Raw genomic sequence first — 12,862 nt, forward strand, 5'->3', positions numbered from 1 at the left:
GCAGGCACAAAGAAATCTACATTGGAATTGGAACTCCATTCTTTACTTTGGAAGATCGCAAAACCGCTAAAAATGGCAGTCCTCTCATGGACATGCTATACTCTTGATACGCAAAGGGGATTTTAGCACAAATTGATAAGGGCATTTACCAATGCAACTGAGGTTTGGAGAAAGACTCGTAAAATATTCGATTCATTCATCATTGTGGCAGAGAAAATAACTATATATTCACAATTTATTGAAAGATTTGTTACATGGTAGAATTCTTACGTAATCACAGTTATATATATATAGATAATATACAATGATAAATGTATTTACAGTTTCAGCGTGTTCCTTTCTCTGCTCTCTATGGGAGGAGGTTATCAGCAAGTTACTCACCCGTAGTGTCTGCATAAGCTCAAGTCTGGACTTATGCCGGAACTGGTTCATGTGTCAGGCATGCACGCACCAAGGACCTGGTCGCTCGACCCACTGCATGGAGAAAGCTGGATATGGTCGGATAATTAATGGTGAAAGAGTGTATGGAAAACTTGCCACATGAAAGTTGTAAATGAATTGCATGCTGTGTTTTTAACACATTTTTTTAGACATTTTGATTTAAATAACATTTTTTTAGAAACTGGAAGTACCTGGATCTTCAGAGCCACGTACAATCTATTTGTAGGCAAGGAATGCGGGATATTTTGGGCCAGTATCGTCCTTTTCCAGGTTGACATCTCTCTTTTAGTAGAGAACACCCTAAGATCAGAAGTTTCCCAAGTGAAAGAGGCAGGCCTTCCTCTGGAATGGATGCGAGCTTTGGACAAGCAATTAGTTGCAGAGTCTGAAGAGAGGTGAGGAATTGAATGCCATTGCCGAGTTTCTTCAGATTTGGACAATGAAATAGTTTCAGAGTCTGAAGAGAGGTGAGGAATTGAAGGCCTCGGCCAAGTTTCTTCAGATTTGGGAAGCCACAAATTGTGAGTCCAGAGAGAGAATTGGGGAGCAGCATCTCCTCCTTCCCATCAGGTGGAAATGACAACACATCTGGATCTTCACTTTCGATCACCAACTTTCTAAGGGAGGAGAGTTTGTGCAACCCCCACTCCAACTCCCAGAGCCGCTTACAACTCTTGAGTTTAGAAATTACAAGTGATGTGAGGTTGGGAGGAAAGGAAGTCAAACCTTCCAAGCAGTCAATCTCCAATTCCTTAAGAGACGTGAGATTGCGAATGTCTTCCGGTGACACCTCCAATTTTCCGCAGTCCCTAACAATAAAAGCTTGAAGATTGGTGAGGTGGCATAGGCCCTCCGGTAAGGATTTCAGATTTGGACACGTGTCAATACTAATATATTCAAGACAATTATTAGTGTTGTCGTGGAAGAACCGGTCTGATGCTATTAACTCTAGCCCTTCACATGCATATATCTCAAGGTGTTTAAGCGCCCTGTAAAGCTGGCCTCTCGGTGATAACGATGTCAGAGATGGACAACCATGTACCTCCAAGTGCTCAAGAGAAACAGAAAAAGAAGATGAACAAGAAACAACGAGCTCCTTCTCCTCCTCCACTAATGATTTCAAACTTCCACACTCCCATATCTCTATTCTTTTCAGATTTTGGGGAATCTGATATTTTGCAATATACGTCAGAGAGGGACAGTAGTGAATCTCCAAGACTTTAAGAGAAGGTGGCAGGCCAACATCTGGAAAAGAAACTAGACTTGAACAGTGGCTTATGTGAAGCTCTTGAAGAAACGACAACTGACGCAACCCCTTCGGCAGCTTCGAAAGACGTTCACAGTTGTTTATTTCCAGATATTCAAGCTTGCAAGCTAAAATTGGAACCTGCAGCAACCCCTCCAATTCTTTTCCGAGATCTTCAACAAGGGCAGAGTTGCCTTCAATAACCAAACGAACAAGAGAAATCAGGTGTGGGAAACATCTATCCTCTTTTTCCAGTGAAGACGTCAGCTCCTCACAACCACTAATCTTCAACTCCTTAATCTTGCCCAATCCTTTCGTAAGTCCCCTTGCTCCCAACCGCGGCTCCAAAATATTTGAAAGCCTCATGGTCTCTAATAACTTAAAGTCAACCTCTGCGCTAGTATGCACAAGCGCTTTGCAACCATGGATGCTTACTTCACTCGCGTGTTCATAATTGGCAATTTCCACCACCAATTCCTTGCACCTATAAATCTCAAGCTTTGATAACGAATTAAGTTTCTTCGGCAACTCACCCTCCAATTTAGGGCAGCCTTGGACTAAAAGCATTTTTAGGCTAGGGAAAACACCACTTCCCTTATCCTGATCGAAAGGCAGCCATTTCTCCCACTGCTCCATCTCCGAAAACTTGAGAATCTTTAATACTCGAAAAGGCAAACTACCCTCTCCGTAGAATTCAGGACCAATGATTTCCACGGCAGTCATTCCCCCGATATAAAGTTCTTTAAGGCAAGGCAACTGTCCAACTGGTGGCAAGAGATGACAACTTGCACAATTGTATAAGCTTACACGGACCATGTTAGAGAACAGAGGATCTCCAATCCACGATGAAAATTTCAATCCAGCATAACCTTCAATGGTGAGCTCTTTGAGATTTTTAGGAGGTTGTAACATGTCAAGCACACCCAACTCCATTTCCCTCGATCCGCTCAAATTAGACCATTCCAGCTGTAATGAATCAAGCCTCTCCTTGTCTATTAACTTGGCCTCACTAGCATCCTTAGCATCAACCACATTCTCCAATCTTGAGAGGCACAATGTCCCTCGGAGATGCAGTAGGGACCCTATCTCTCTTATCCCAGACTGATCACTACCTTTGCCTACCACAAAATACGACAAGGATTGCAGATTCGTCAATCGACCTATATGCGGAGGCATTCCTTCCAATCCACTGGAATTGTTGAGATGCCGCAAATTAATTAGATTACTCAAGTTTGAGGGCAATGCCTTCAATTTAGAACAACCTTTTAATAACAATGTTTGCAGATTGCAAAGAGTGGTTGTTGATGGAGGCAAACTCTTTATCTTTGTATAAGAAAGGTCCAGATACCGTAGATTCCACAATTTACCAATGGAATTGGGCAGCTCGGTTATTTCATAGCCATTCAAAGAAAGCACCCGTAAGATTCGCAGTTCTGGCAATAGATCAAATGTAAGCCGACGAGTTAGATAGTTCCGATTATATTGTGAAAGCCGAATTAAATCTTGTGCAAATGGCAGGAATGTCCTCAAATGTTTAACTTTGGAAATGGCCTCAAATTTTTTAACCCCATCAAACCTACCACTGACATAAGACATATGACGAGCCATTGGATGCAAGTCACAATTTTCCTTGTCCTCCAATGAAAAGCATATTTCAGCTGCAGCCCACCGCGCCAACTCACCAATAAGGTCATGCATTACATACTTATCATTGCTTTTGCTTGCCTTTTGAAATAATGACCTGGACAATAACTCTTGAAAATAGTCACTGCCTACTTCTTCCAATTGTTTCTTGTCCTCTACTCTTTGTTGAATCAAACCTTCTGCCATCCACAGAAGGATCAACTGCTTCTCCCCGAACTCATAGTCATTTGGAAGTAGGGAACAATAGGCGAAGCACCGTTTCAAACTCGAAGGGAGATAGTGATAGCTCAATTTTAATACCGGGAGAATGCCACTATCGTCTGATAGACTCCACATCTTGTTGTTTAAGATTGCCTCCCATTCTTCCACTTGTTTACAACGTAGAAGACCTCCAAGAGTCCTTGCAGCCAATGGCAATCCGCGGCATTTTGCAACAATTTTCTCCTTTATCAACTCAAACTTTTGCGGCCTTTTATTGGTAATGTCCAAGAGCGAATGCTGCTCAAAGACTTCCCAACATTGATCGTCTGTTATGCCACCCAATTGATAAACAGTGGATCCCATCATGTTTGCAACATTTGCATCACGTGTTGTCACAACTATCTTACTTCCTAATGCTCCAACACGAAAGGGGGACTGCAATTTTATCCACAAATCATAGACACATGTATTCCAAACATCGTCTAAAAAAATTAGAAACTTTTTTCCTGCGAGCTCCTTACTCAAACTTTCTTGAACCTGGTTGAATTCCTTGTACTCCTTTGCAAGACCAGATGTGGCGGATTCAAGAATTGCCTTTGTCACTCTCTCAAGATTGAAGTCATCCGACACAGATACCCACACTTTTAGGTTAAACTCTTTTGTCGCGTCATCATCATATACATGCCTTGCAAGTGTTGTCTTTCCCACTCCAGGCATACCGACAATGGCAACTACATGAAAGTTGACGACACGGGGTGCTTCTTTCACCAACAAGTCAATAATCTTCATCTTGTCTGTATCCCTTCCAATCACAGGTCCTTCTGGTAGATAGGAACTTGGTGACACATGCCATTCCTTAGTAGATGGCGTCCCCTCATTTAAACCAAGTTGGTTTTTCCGTTCCACTATCTCACGTAACCGATCAGTAATCTTCTTTATTTCTGAGCTCAAGTTATAGTTAAATTTAACATCAGAAAACAATCCTCATACTTTGCTTGTGGTAGCCCAATGTTTCTTCTTTATTTGGCGTCGCAATATCTCGGTTGAATACTTGTCCAATATGTCTTCCACATCATAAGCCAAGTCTCTAAGACCATCCAGCCACAATTTCACTGCTCGGCTCGTCAACTGCTTCTCCTCCGCGTCATTCAGTACTGCTTGAATAGCAAACAACATTGAATTCCATTTGTCCGGCTCTTTGCCAACGCCAAGTAGGCGTCTAAAGTAGCTCAGCGTCTCACGAGATGTCAACCTTTCAAGTAACACTTGAAGTAATCCAGAAATAAAGACCTCTCCTAGTGACATAGCTTATAAGAACTTCTTCAGGATCGTGTTTATTAACAGCTTCTTCAGGAGAAAGGAAGGTATCAAGATTGAAAGAGTGAAGTGAGGCACCCAATCCAAGAACAAGTAAGCAAATGTTACGGGGAAGCTTGAGCAATGTCAACCGTGGAACTGCAAAAAAATGAAACTCGTTAAGAAAAAGTTACATAAATTCTAGTTTTGTTGTCTCACCGAATTTTCTCAAAGCTTTTAGTATTTATCGAATCAAAAATTATGATTTGTGTCATAGTTACAAGCTCAGAGATATGTCATGAGTATAGTAAACAAATTGGCCTCAGGATTGTTCTTGTCAGAAATGTTTTTCTTTTTGCACATAAATTTGGAACACTTTTTTTCTGCCAAAAATAAGAGCCAGCTATTCCCGTACCAATTTCCATTGAAATCATAACAAGATGGTTTATGCAATGATGATTAGTTATACATAGAGTTAGGATTGGGGGCACACATGTTTTGAGACACACTTTGTAGAGCATGTTAGGATTTTGCTCGTCGGTATTAGAGTCCTACTTTGTTTAGGATTGTATTAGAAAAGCTAAAGGTGCACATATAGGCATGTAAACAACACCCTATACTTACAAATAGGGTGTGGCTAGAAGCAGAAAAACTAAGACAAGTAAGAGAAGAGAGGGAATGAGATTAGTCATATGGTTTGCAAAAGTATTGTATACTTTATTGTTAATTAAATAAGCCATGATTTCTCTATCTAGAGAAATCACAACAGGACGTAGGCAAAAGTTCTGCTGAACAAGGATAAATATTGTGTGTTTATATGTTATCTCTATTTGCTAAGCTTAGTGTACTGCTAGATACATCAAAGAACATAACCTAGACGGGGAGTTGAAATTTTACAATTGGTATCAAGAGCTTGGTTCAAGGTGTTCTGCGATGGAAAGAGGAATGCTGATAGCAGGTTTAAGAAGCTTAAGGTATGTGTTAAAACATTTTGATGGCAAGGATGACTTCATGGATTGGCAAAGGATGATGAATCATGTATTGATACATCATGATTTAGATGATGCACTCCTTGGTGAGACCGACCATGATAGAAGCAACGTGGACCAATATTCTCAAGAAGACCAAGAGTTCCATCGAGACTCATCTCACGAAATCAGTCAGGTCCTATGTTACAGAAATGATGACTATTAAGGAAGAATATGACAACTTGGAGAAGGTTTATAGGGGCAAATCCGTGTCCGATAAACTGTTTCTCAAGAATGAATTATTCGGGCTTTGCCTAATGAGATGATATTAAAGATCACGTATTCCATAATTGCTTGGCAAATGGAAGAGAAAAACACCAACATGGGTTGGTCAAAATCCAAGAAGAAAACGGAAAAGAAAGAAGGCTGCTTCGAATGTGGTTATGCTGATCATTAGAAGAGGAACTGCAAGATTTGGAAGGAGAAGAAAGATACGATGGAAGAAAATGATGTTTAGCTAGTACAATCACCGAATAGGAGAGTGACAATGAGCTTTTTTAGGTAACTTGGGGCTTCAAGGCTTTCATAAGTTGGATATTGGAAATCCGATACACATTCCATATGTGTTAGGTAAGAGAATGGTTCGATACCTACAAAGAGGTCAGTAGCAGAATAGTTTTAATGACGGATGATTGGCCATGTCCTCTAAAGAGATCGACATTGTTAGATTCAGGATGTTTAATGGAGTGATATGAGCTTTGAGAAATGTCAGATATGTCCCTAGACTAAAGAAGAATTTTGATCTCCTTAGGTACTTTAGACAAGACAGTATAGTTCTAAAGAAGAAAGACTTGAGGTGACCAAAGGATCACTGGTGGTAATACAGGCTGACATATAGTACAATAAGTTGTACAAGCTCATCGGGACTATGATAATAGAGGGTGCAGTCGTTTCCACCAAGCACAATAAAAAAGACAAGACTGACCTTTTTATTATAGGCTAGGGCATATTAGTCAGAAGGGTTTGCAAGAATTATAAAAGAGAGGCCTACTATAAGGCGTGTCATTTTGCAAACTCCACTTTTGTGAGTATTGCGTTATTATGAAGCAAAGAAATGTATCATTTGCATATACCAATGCAGATAACCAAAGTAAGGAACAACTTGAAGAACATGTTGACCAAGGACTTTGACATGAAGGATCTACGTTTTGCACAAAAATCCTTGGCATGAAAATTCAAAGAGAAAGGATTTGTGGTAGAATCTGGATATCACAAGCCAAGTATATTCAAAAGGTTCTTGAGAAGTTCAACATACTAGAAGTAAAGGTAGTTTCGGCTCTTTAATTCGGCGGCTTACTATAGATTAAGTGGCCAACAATGTCTTAGGTCCAAGAGAGAAACAAGTGATGGAGAATGTGCCTTATGCTAATGTCTTGGGTTGCCTAATGTACGCAATGGTATGCACACGACCCGACCTAGCTCAAGCAATCAGTGTAGTTTCCAAGTACATGGAATATCCAGGAAAGTAACATTAGGCTGGAGTCAAGTGGATTATGTGTTACTTAAGAGGTTTTTGGCAACATAGGATTATGTTTAAGAATCAAAAAGTAAATTCTGGAGTGGTGGGATATGTTGATGTCGAATATGCAGGAGACTTGGACAATAGATTGTCAACTTCTAGTTATGTCTTTATATACGCAAGAGGACCAATCAGCTGGAGGGCACTACTGCAACCAATTACAACTTTGTCAACCACAAAAGCAAAGTACACATATTGCTCTAACCCAAGTTGTAAAGGAAGCAATTTAGCTTAGTGGCTTGGCTAGCCAAATGGGAATCACTCAAGATTACGTGAAGTTGAAATGTGACAATGTAATTCACTTGGCAAAGAATCAGGGTTTTCATGGAAGATCAAAGCATATTGAAGTGAGGTCTCATTTTTAATTCGTACACACCATTCTCAATTTACGACCAACAGATCGAATGAAGTGAAGAAAATCAATGAACAAAAATTAACAAGGGTGTGTGGGAGGTAAAAATGAGTGTGAATAGCTTTACCCATTAAGGAATCCCAGATTGGGTGGAGTCCAAGAAGATTTGGGTTGGAAAGGTTCACATGGACGACAATGCCGCATATTTTCTTATCTAGATAATGTCGGCCAAGAAATTCAAGCGTTGCTTGAACTTGATCAATCTAGTTCATTGATTAAGGTGGAGGGCCTCCTCACTTGAGATGCAATGAGAAGATAAGAAGTTTTCCAAGGTAATGGTTCTAGAAGATTTCTAGAGCTGCTTCAAGAAGGTTCGAGATACTCTAAGGGTGCAATAGTCAAGACTTGGTTTAACTCACCAAAGTAGAGATTGTTAGGATTTAACTTGTCAATGTTAGAGTCCTATTTTGTTTAGGATTGTATTAGGACAGCTAAAGGTGCACAAATTCTTGTTCTATATGGATTAGGAAAGAATTCATGGCGCGTTTACATAAGGGGAGTGGGACAAGAGGAATGGGAATTGCACTCCTCCCAGGTTATTCAAGTGTTTACCAACACTTGAGGGAATGAAATGTATGTGGGACCCATCTAATATGGGGAATCAGACTCCCAATATACTCGGAATCAGTCTCCTGAACAATAGATGAGATTTGAATTCCAGGAGAAAGCCTCTATCTGAAATCCTTTTTTTCTACCCAAAATACCCTTATCTCATCCCTTCCACCTCTTTCTCTGCTTCTGTGTGTCTCTGCGGGCAGTGACCAATATCAAAGGAGAAGAAAAATCGTAAGGGAAGAAGAAGAAGATGGAGAAAAGAGATGGAGAAGCTAAAAAGAATTGGGAAATGGGGTGTTGCGCGGTCTTCACGAGAAAGAAAAAACAATTGGCGGATGGGGAAGAAGAATCAAAAGGGAGCAAGAAGAAGACGGGAAGAATCAGAAGAATGGGAGGCTGAAAAAAATTGGGGGATGCTTGAAAAGAATTGGGCAATGGGGTGCAGTTTGGGCCTCAGGAGAAAGAAAAATAATTGAGGGATGGGGAAGCAGAGCCCACTCCATAACTTTATTCAACAATCCAAACCATCTATATTTCAATTCATCATTTATAAATCATCATTGCAAAAATTAGAAAACCCTAAATCATTAATAAGTTTATTTGTAGAAAATTAAATGGATGAATACAGTTGTGCAAAAAAAATACTAAAATGAATATCATTTAATCTAACTTAAATATTGTTTTGTTTTTTGGTGAATATTGGTAGACACGTTATTTGCGGGAAGACCAAAAAAATAAACGGTTAGAAAAAAAGTTGCTTAATGTGCTCTACGAATGAGTATCAAATGTGTTTTAAAAAAATGAATGTCCCCGATCCTAATCCTTATATACAAAATTTCATGACAAGCACAAAGAAATAAATCTCATAGGGATTTCGACTAAGCTTTAATTTTATTTTAGGAGAAATTAGGTTCTCATCCTTCCTTTTGCTACTCCATTGATTAAAATCCTATTCTTTTCCAATTTTTGATCAAGGTCCTTGGGTATTAATAACATCATTAATTATTTCAATAATAAAATATTTTTATTTCTAAATATATTCATTTAATGTTAAAAATGTTACAATTAGTATATTTATATTTATGACTAAATTTTTTATCATATATTTTTAGTTTTAGTTTGTAACCATTTTTAATTTGCAATCCTTTTTTAATTTTTACCAATTTTTTTTTCAGTTTGAATTTGTACCCATATATTAATTTCTTTTTTTGCCCATATTTTTTAAAGTTTTATTTGTATTTGTACCCATATTTAAAAAAAAAAATTATTTGTACCCATTTTTTATTTTACCAAATGTACCCATGCTAATTATATGTACCCATTCATTTAATTTTTTTCAAAATTTTAATCTTAAAATGTACTCATTCTTAAATATACCAATTTACTATATGTAAAATGTACCATTTTTTTATATAAAATCTATTCATTTTTTTTCTAATCCATTTTTAAACTTATATGGGTACATTATTTTTTATTTGATTTTAAAATGTATCAATGTCAAGTTTAATCGAAAAAAATTACTAATGTTATTAAGCCTAATATCTTTCTTTTTTTGTGATTTTGAAGAATGTACCCATGTTTTTATACAATAATTTTTTGGTTAATTTTGATGAATGTACCCATGTTTATATACACACACACACAATAATATATTTATATTTTAATATTTTTAATCCCACAAATTATGGTTTTTTATTTAAAATCTCATTTATATAAACAACTAAAAAATTTAGTTTTTAATTTTAAAAATATAGTACGTACATAGAAATAAATTATCACATTAATTTCAGGGACTTCAATCAAAAATTGAAAACCAACAAGATTTCAATCAAAGAATATTTATAAATAGGGACCGCATCCAAAGTCTCCCTTTATTTTATATTTTTCTTTTTATGAAAGGTTGTATCAATTCCCCCAAAAACGTATAGATCGTATCAACTATCACATTCCCAATGGATTTAGGACCAAAGAATACAAATGGACCAAAGAATCCAGCATAAAGAGTAAATAGAGAAGGGCAAATTAAAAAAAGGATAAAATACTGATATAGATTCATATTAAGGACATGTAGATTTGGATAAGGAGTAAAAAGACAATACCTTTAAAGGAAAATTCACACGAGACTTCTTGTTCTTGAAGATGGAGAAAAGCATGCTCCGCTGCAGTAGAGTGATGACTTATTAAAGAGAGCTTAAAGAATGTTTAAAGACAGTTTGGGCATTGGGCATACAAGAATAGGGGTTGTTTATTTCAATATAGGAGGAGAGCATGTTATGGATTGAGATTGCTTTTAAAATAGTTAAAAGCGTTTTGGGACAATAAAAAAACTTCAATGACGAGCCTTTGACTGTTTTTGGAAGAAGAGTTAAAAAATGTTTTTGAGTCATAAAAGTGTTTTTGAAGAAATACATGATAGATGCTTCTTCAAGAAGCACTTCCAAATACTTTTTCAATAAGCACTTGGTTTATTTATTTTTATATAAACTCCACATTAAAATCTCCAATACACGCACTTCTAGCAAAAATCGTTTATAAGTGATTCCTATACAACCAATTCCCACTTCATGTTGTTGAAACCCCCATTTTTCAAGTGCTTCCTATATTCAACCAACGTATTTCCAGTTTTTGCCAAACAAAATGCTTTTACTCGTACAATAACTAATAAGCACTAATCATGCCAAAAGTACTTCCAATAAGCCCGTAAAAGCGGTTGAAACAAGACCTTTCATTATATAGGTCAATCGATTTTTCGATATTTTCCAACATTAGAGGAACAAATGCAACTGATAGCCTAAATATTATCCATGCAAATTTGAATAAGCAAGAATTCATCCATGTTATTTCAAATTGTAAATTATATAAAATGAAATAGATTACCCATGGCAAAAAAGCACTTACATGGAATGGAAGTATGGAACTAGAGAGATGAGAGATGGCTCGCTAACAAATCCGGACTGAAATTAAAGGAATAATAACTTCTTCAGGAGAGTGTATATCAACCGTCTAACTGTAAAAAGTGAAACTCTGTTAAGAAAAAAGTTAGAGAAATTATAATTTTCTTGTTTCACTGAATTTTTTCAAAGCTCTTAGTATTTACTGAATAGAATATTATTGTTTCACTGAATTTTCTTGTTTCACTGAATTTTTTCAAAGCTCTTAGTATTTACTGAATTTTTTCGTTAAAACTCCCTTAATTTTATTTTATATTTTTCTTTTTATGAAAGGTTGTATCAATTCCCCCAAAAACGTATAGATCGTATCAACTATCAAATTCCCAATGGATTTAGGACCAAAGAATACAAATGGACCAAAGAATCCAGCATAAAGAGTAAATAGAGAAGGGCAAATTAAAAAAAGGATAAAATACTGATATAGATTCATATTAAGGACATGTATATTTGGATAAGGAGTAAAAAGACAATACCTTTAAAGGAAAATTCACACGAGACTTGTTGTTCTTGAAGATGGAGAAAAGCATGATCTGCTACAGTAGAGTGATGACTTATTAAAGAGAACTTAAAGAATGTTTAAAGACAGTTTGGGGATTGGGCATACAATAATAGGGGTTGTTTATTTCAATATAGGAGGAGGGCATGTTTTGGATTGTGACTGCTTCTAAAAAAGTTAAAAGTGTTTTGGGACAATAAAAAAAACTTTAATGACGAGTCTTTGGCTGCTTTTGGAAGAAGAGTTCAAAAGTGTTTTTTGAGTCATAAAAGTATTTTTTTGAAAAACATATGATAGATGCTTCTTCTAGAAGCACTTCCAAATACTTTTTCAATAAGCACTTGGTTTATTTATTTTTATATAGACTCCACATTAAAGTCTCTAATACACGCACTTCTAGCAAAAATCGTTTATAAGTGATTCCTATACAACCAATTCCCACTTCTTTATGCTGTTGAAACCCCCATTTTTCAAGTGCTTCCTATATTCAACTAACGTATTTCCAGTTTTTGTCAAACAAAATGTTTTTACTCGTACAATAACTAATAAGCACTAATCATACCAAAAGTACTTCCAATAAGCCCGTAAAAGCTATTGAAACAAGACCTTTCATTATCATATAGGTCAATCGATTTTTCGATATTTTCCAACATTAGAGGAACAAATGCAACTGATAGCCTAAATATTATCCATGCAAATTTGAACAAGTAAGAATTCATCCATATTATTTCAAATTGTAAATTACATAAAATGAAATAGATTACCCATGGCAAAAAAGCACTTACATGGAATGGAAGTATGGAACTAGAGAGAGGAGAGATGTCTCGCTAACAAATCGGGACTAAAATTAAAGGAATAATAACTTCTTCAGGAGAGTGTATATCAACCGTCCAACTGTAAAAAGTGAAACTTGTTAAGAAAAAAGTTAAGAGAAATTATAGTTTTCTTGTTTCACTGAATTTTTTCAAAGCTCTTAGTATTTACTGAATAGAACATTATGGTTTCTTTCCTAGTGACAAGCTCAGAGACATGTCCTGAGCATGGTTTGTGGGATAATAATTACATGATGGAAA

At 36.6% G+C, this 12,862-nt stretch overlaps 1 pseudogene; it reads right to left on the minus strand.

Moving 5' to 3' along the window:
- Nucleotides 1-176: 176 nt before the first annotated feature.
- On the minus strand, nt 177-4,837 carry LOC103422748 (putative disease resistance RPP13-like protein 1; annotated as a pseudogene).
- Nucleotides 4,838-12,862: the final 8,025 nt, after the last annotated feature.

Source organism: Malus domestica, chromosome 11, assembly GCF_042453785.1.
Source record: "Malus domestica chromosome 11, GDT2T_hap1".
Classification (NCBI taxonomy): Eukaryota; Viridiplantae; Streptophyta; class Magnoliopsida; order Rosales; family Rosaceae; genus Malus; species Malus domestica.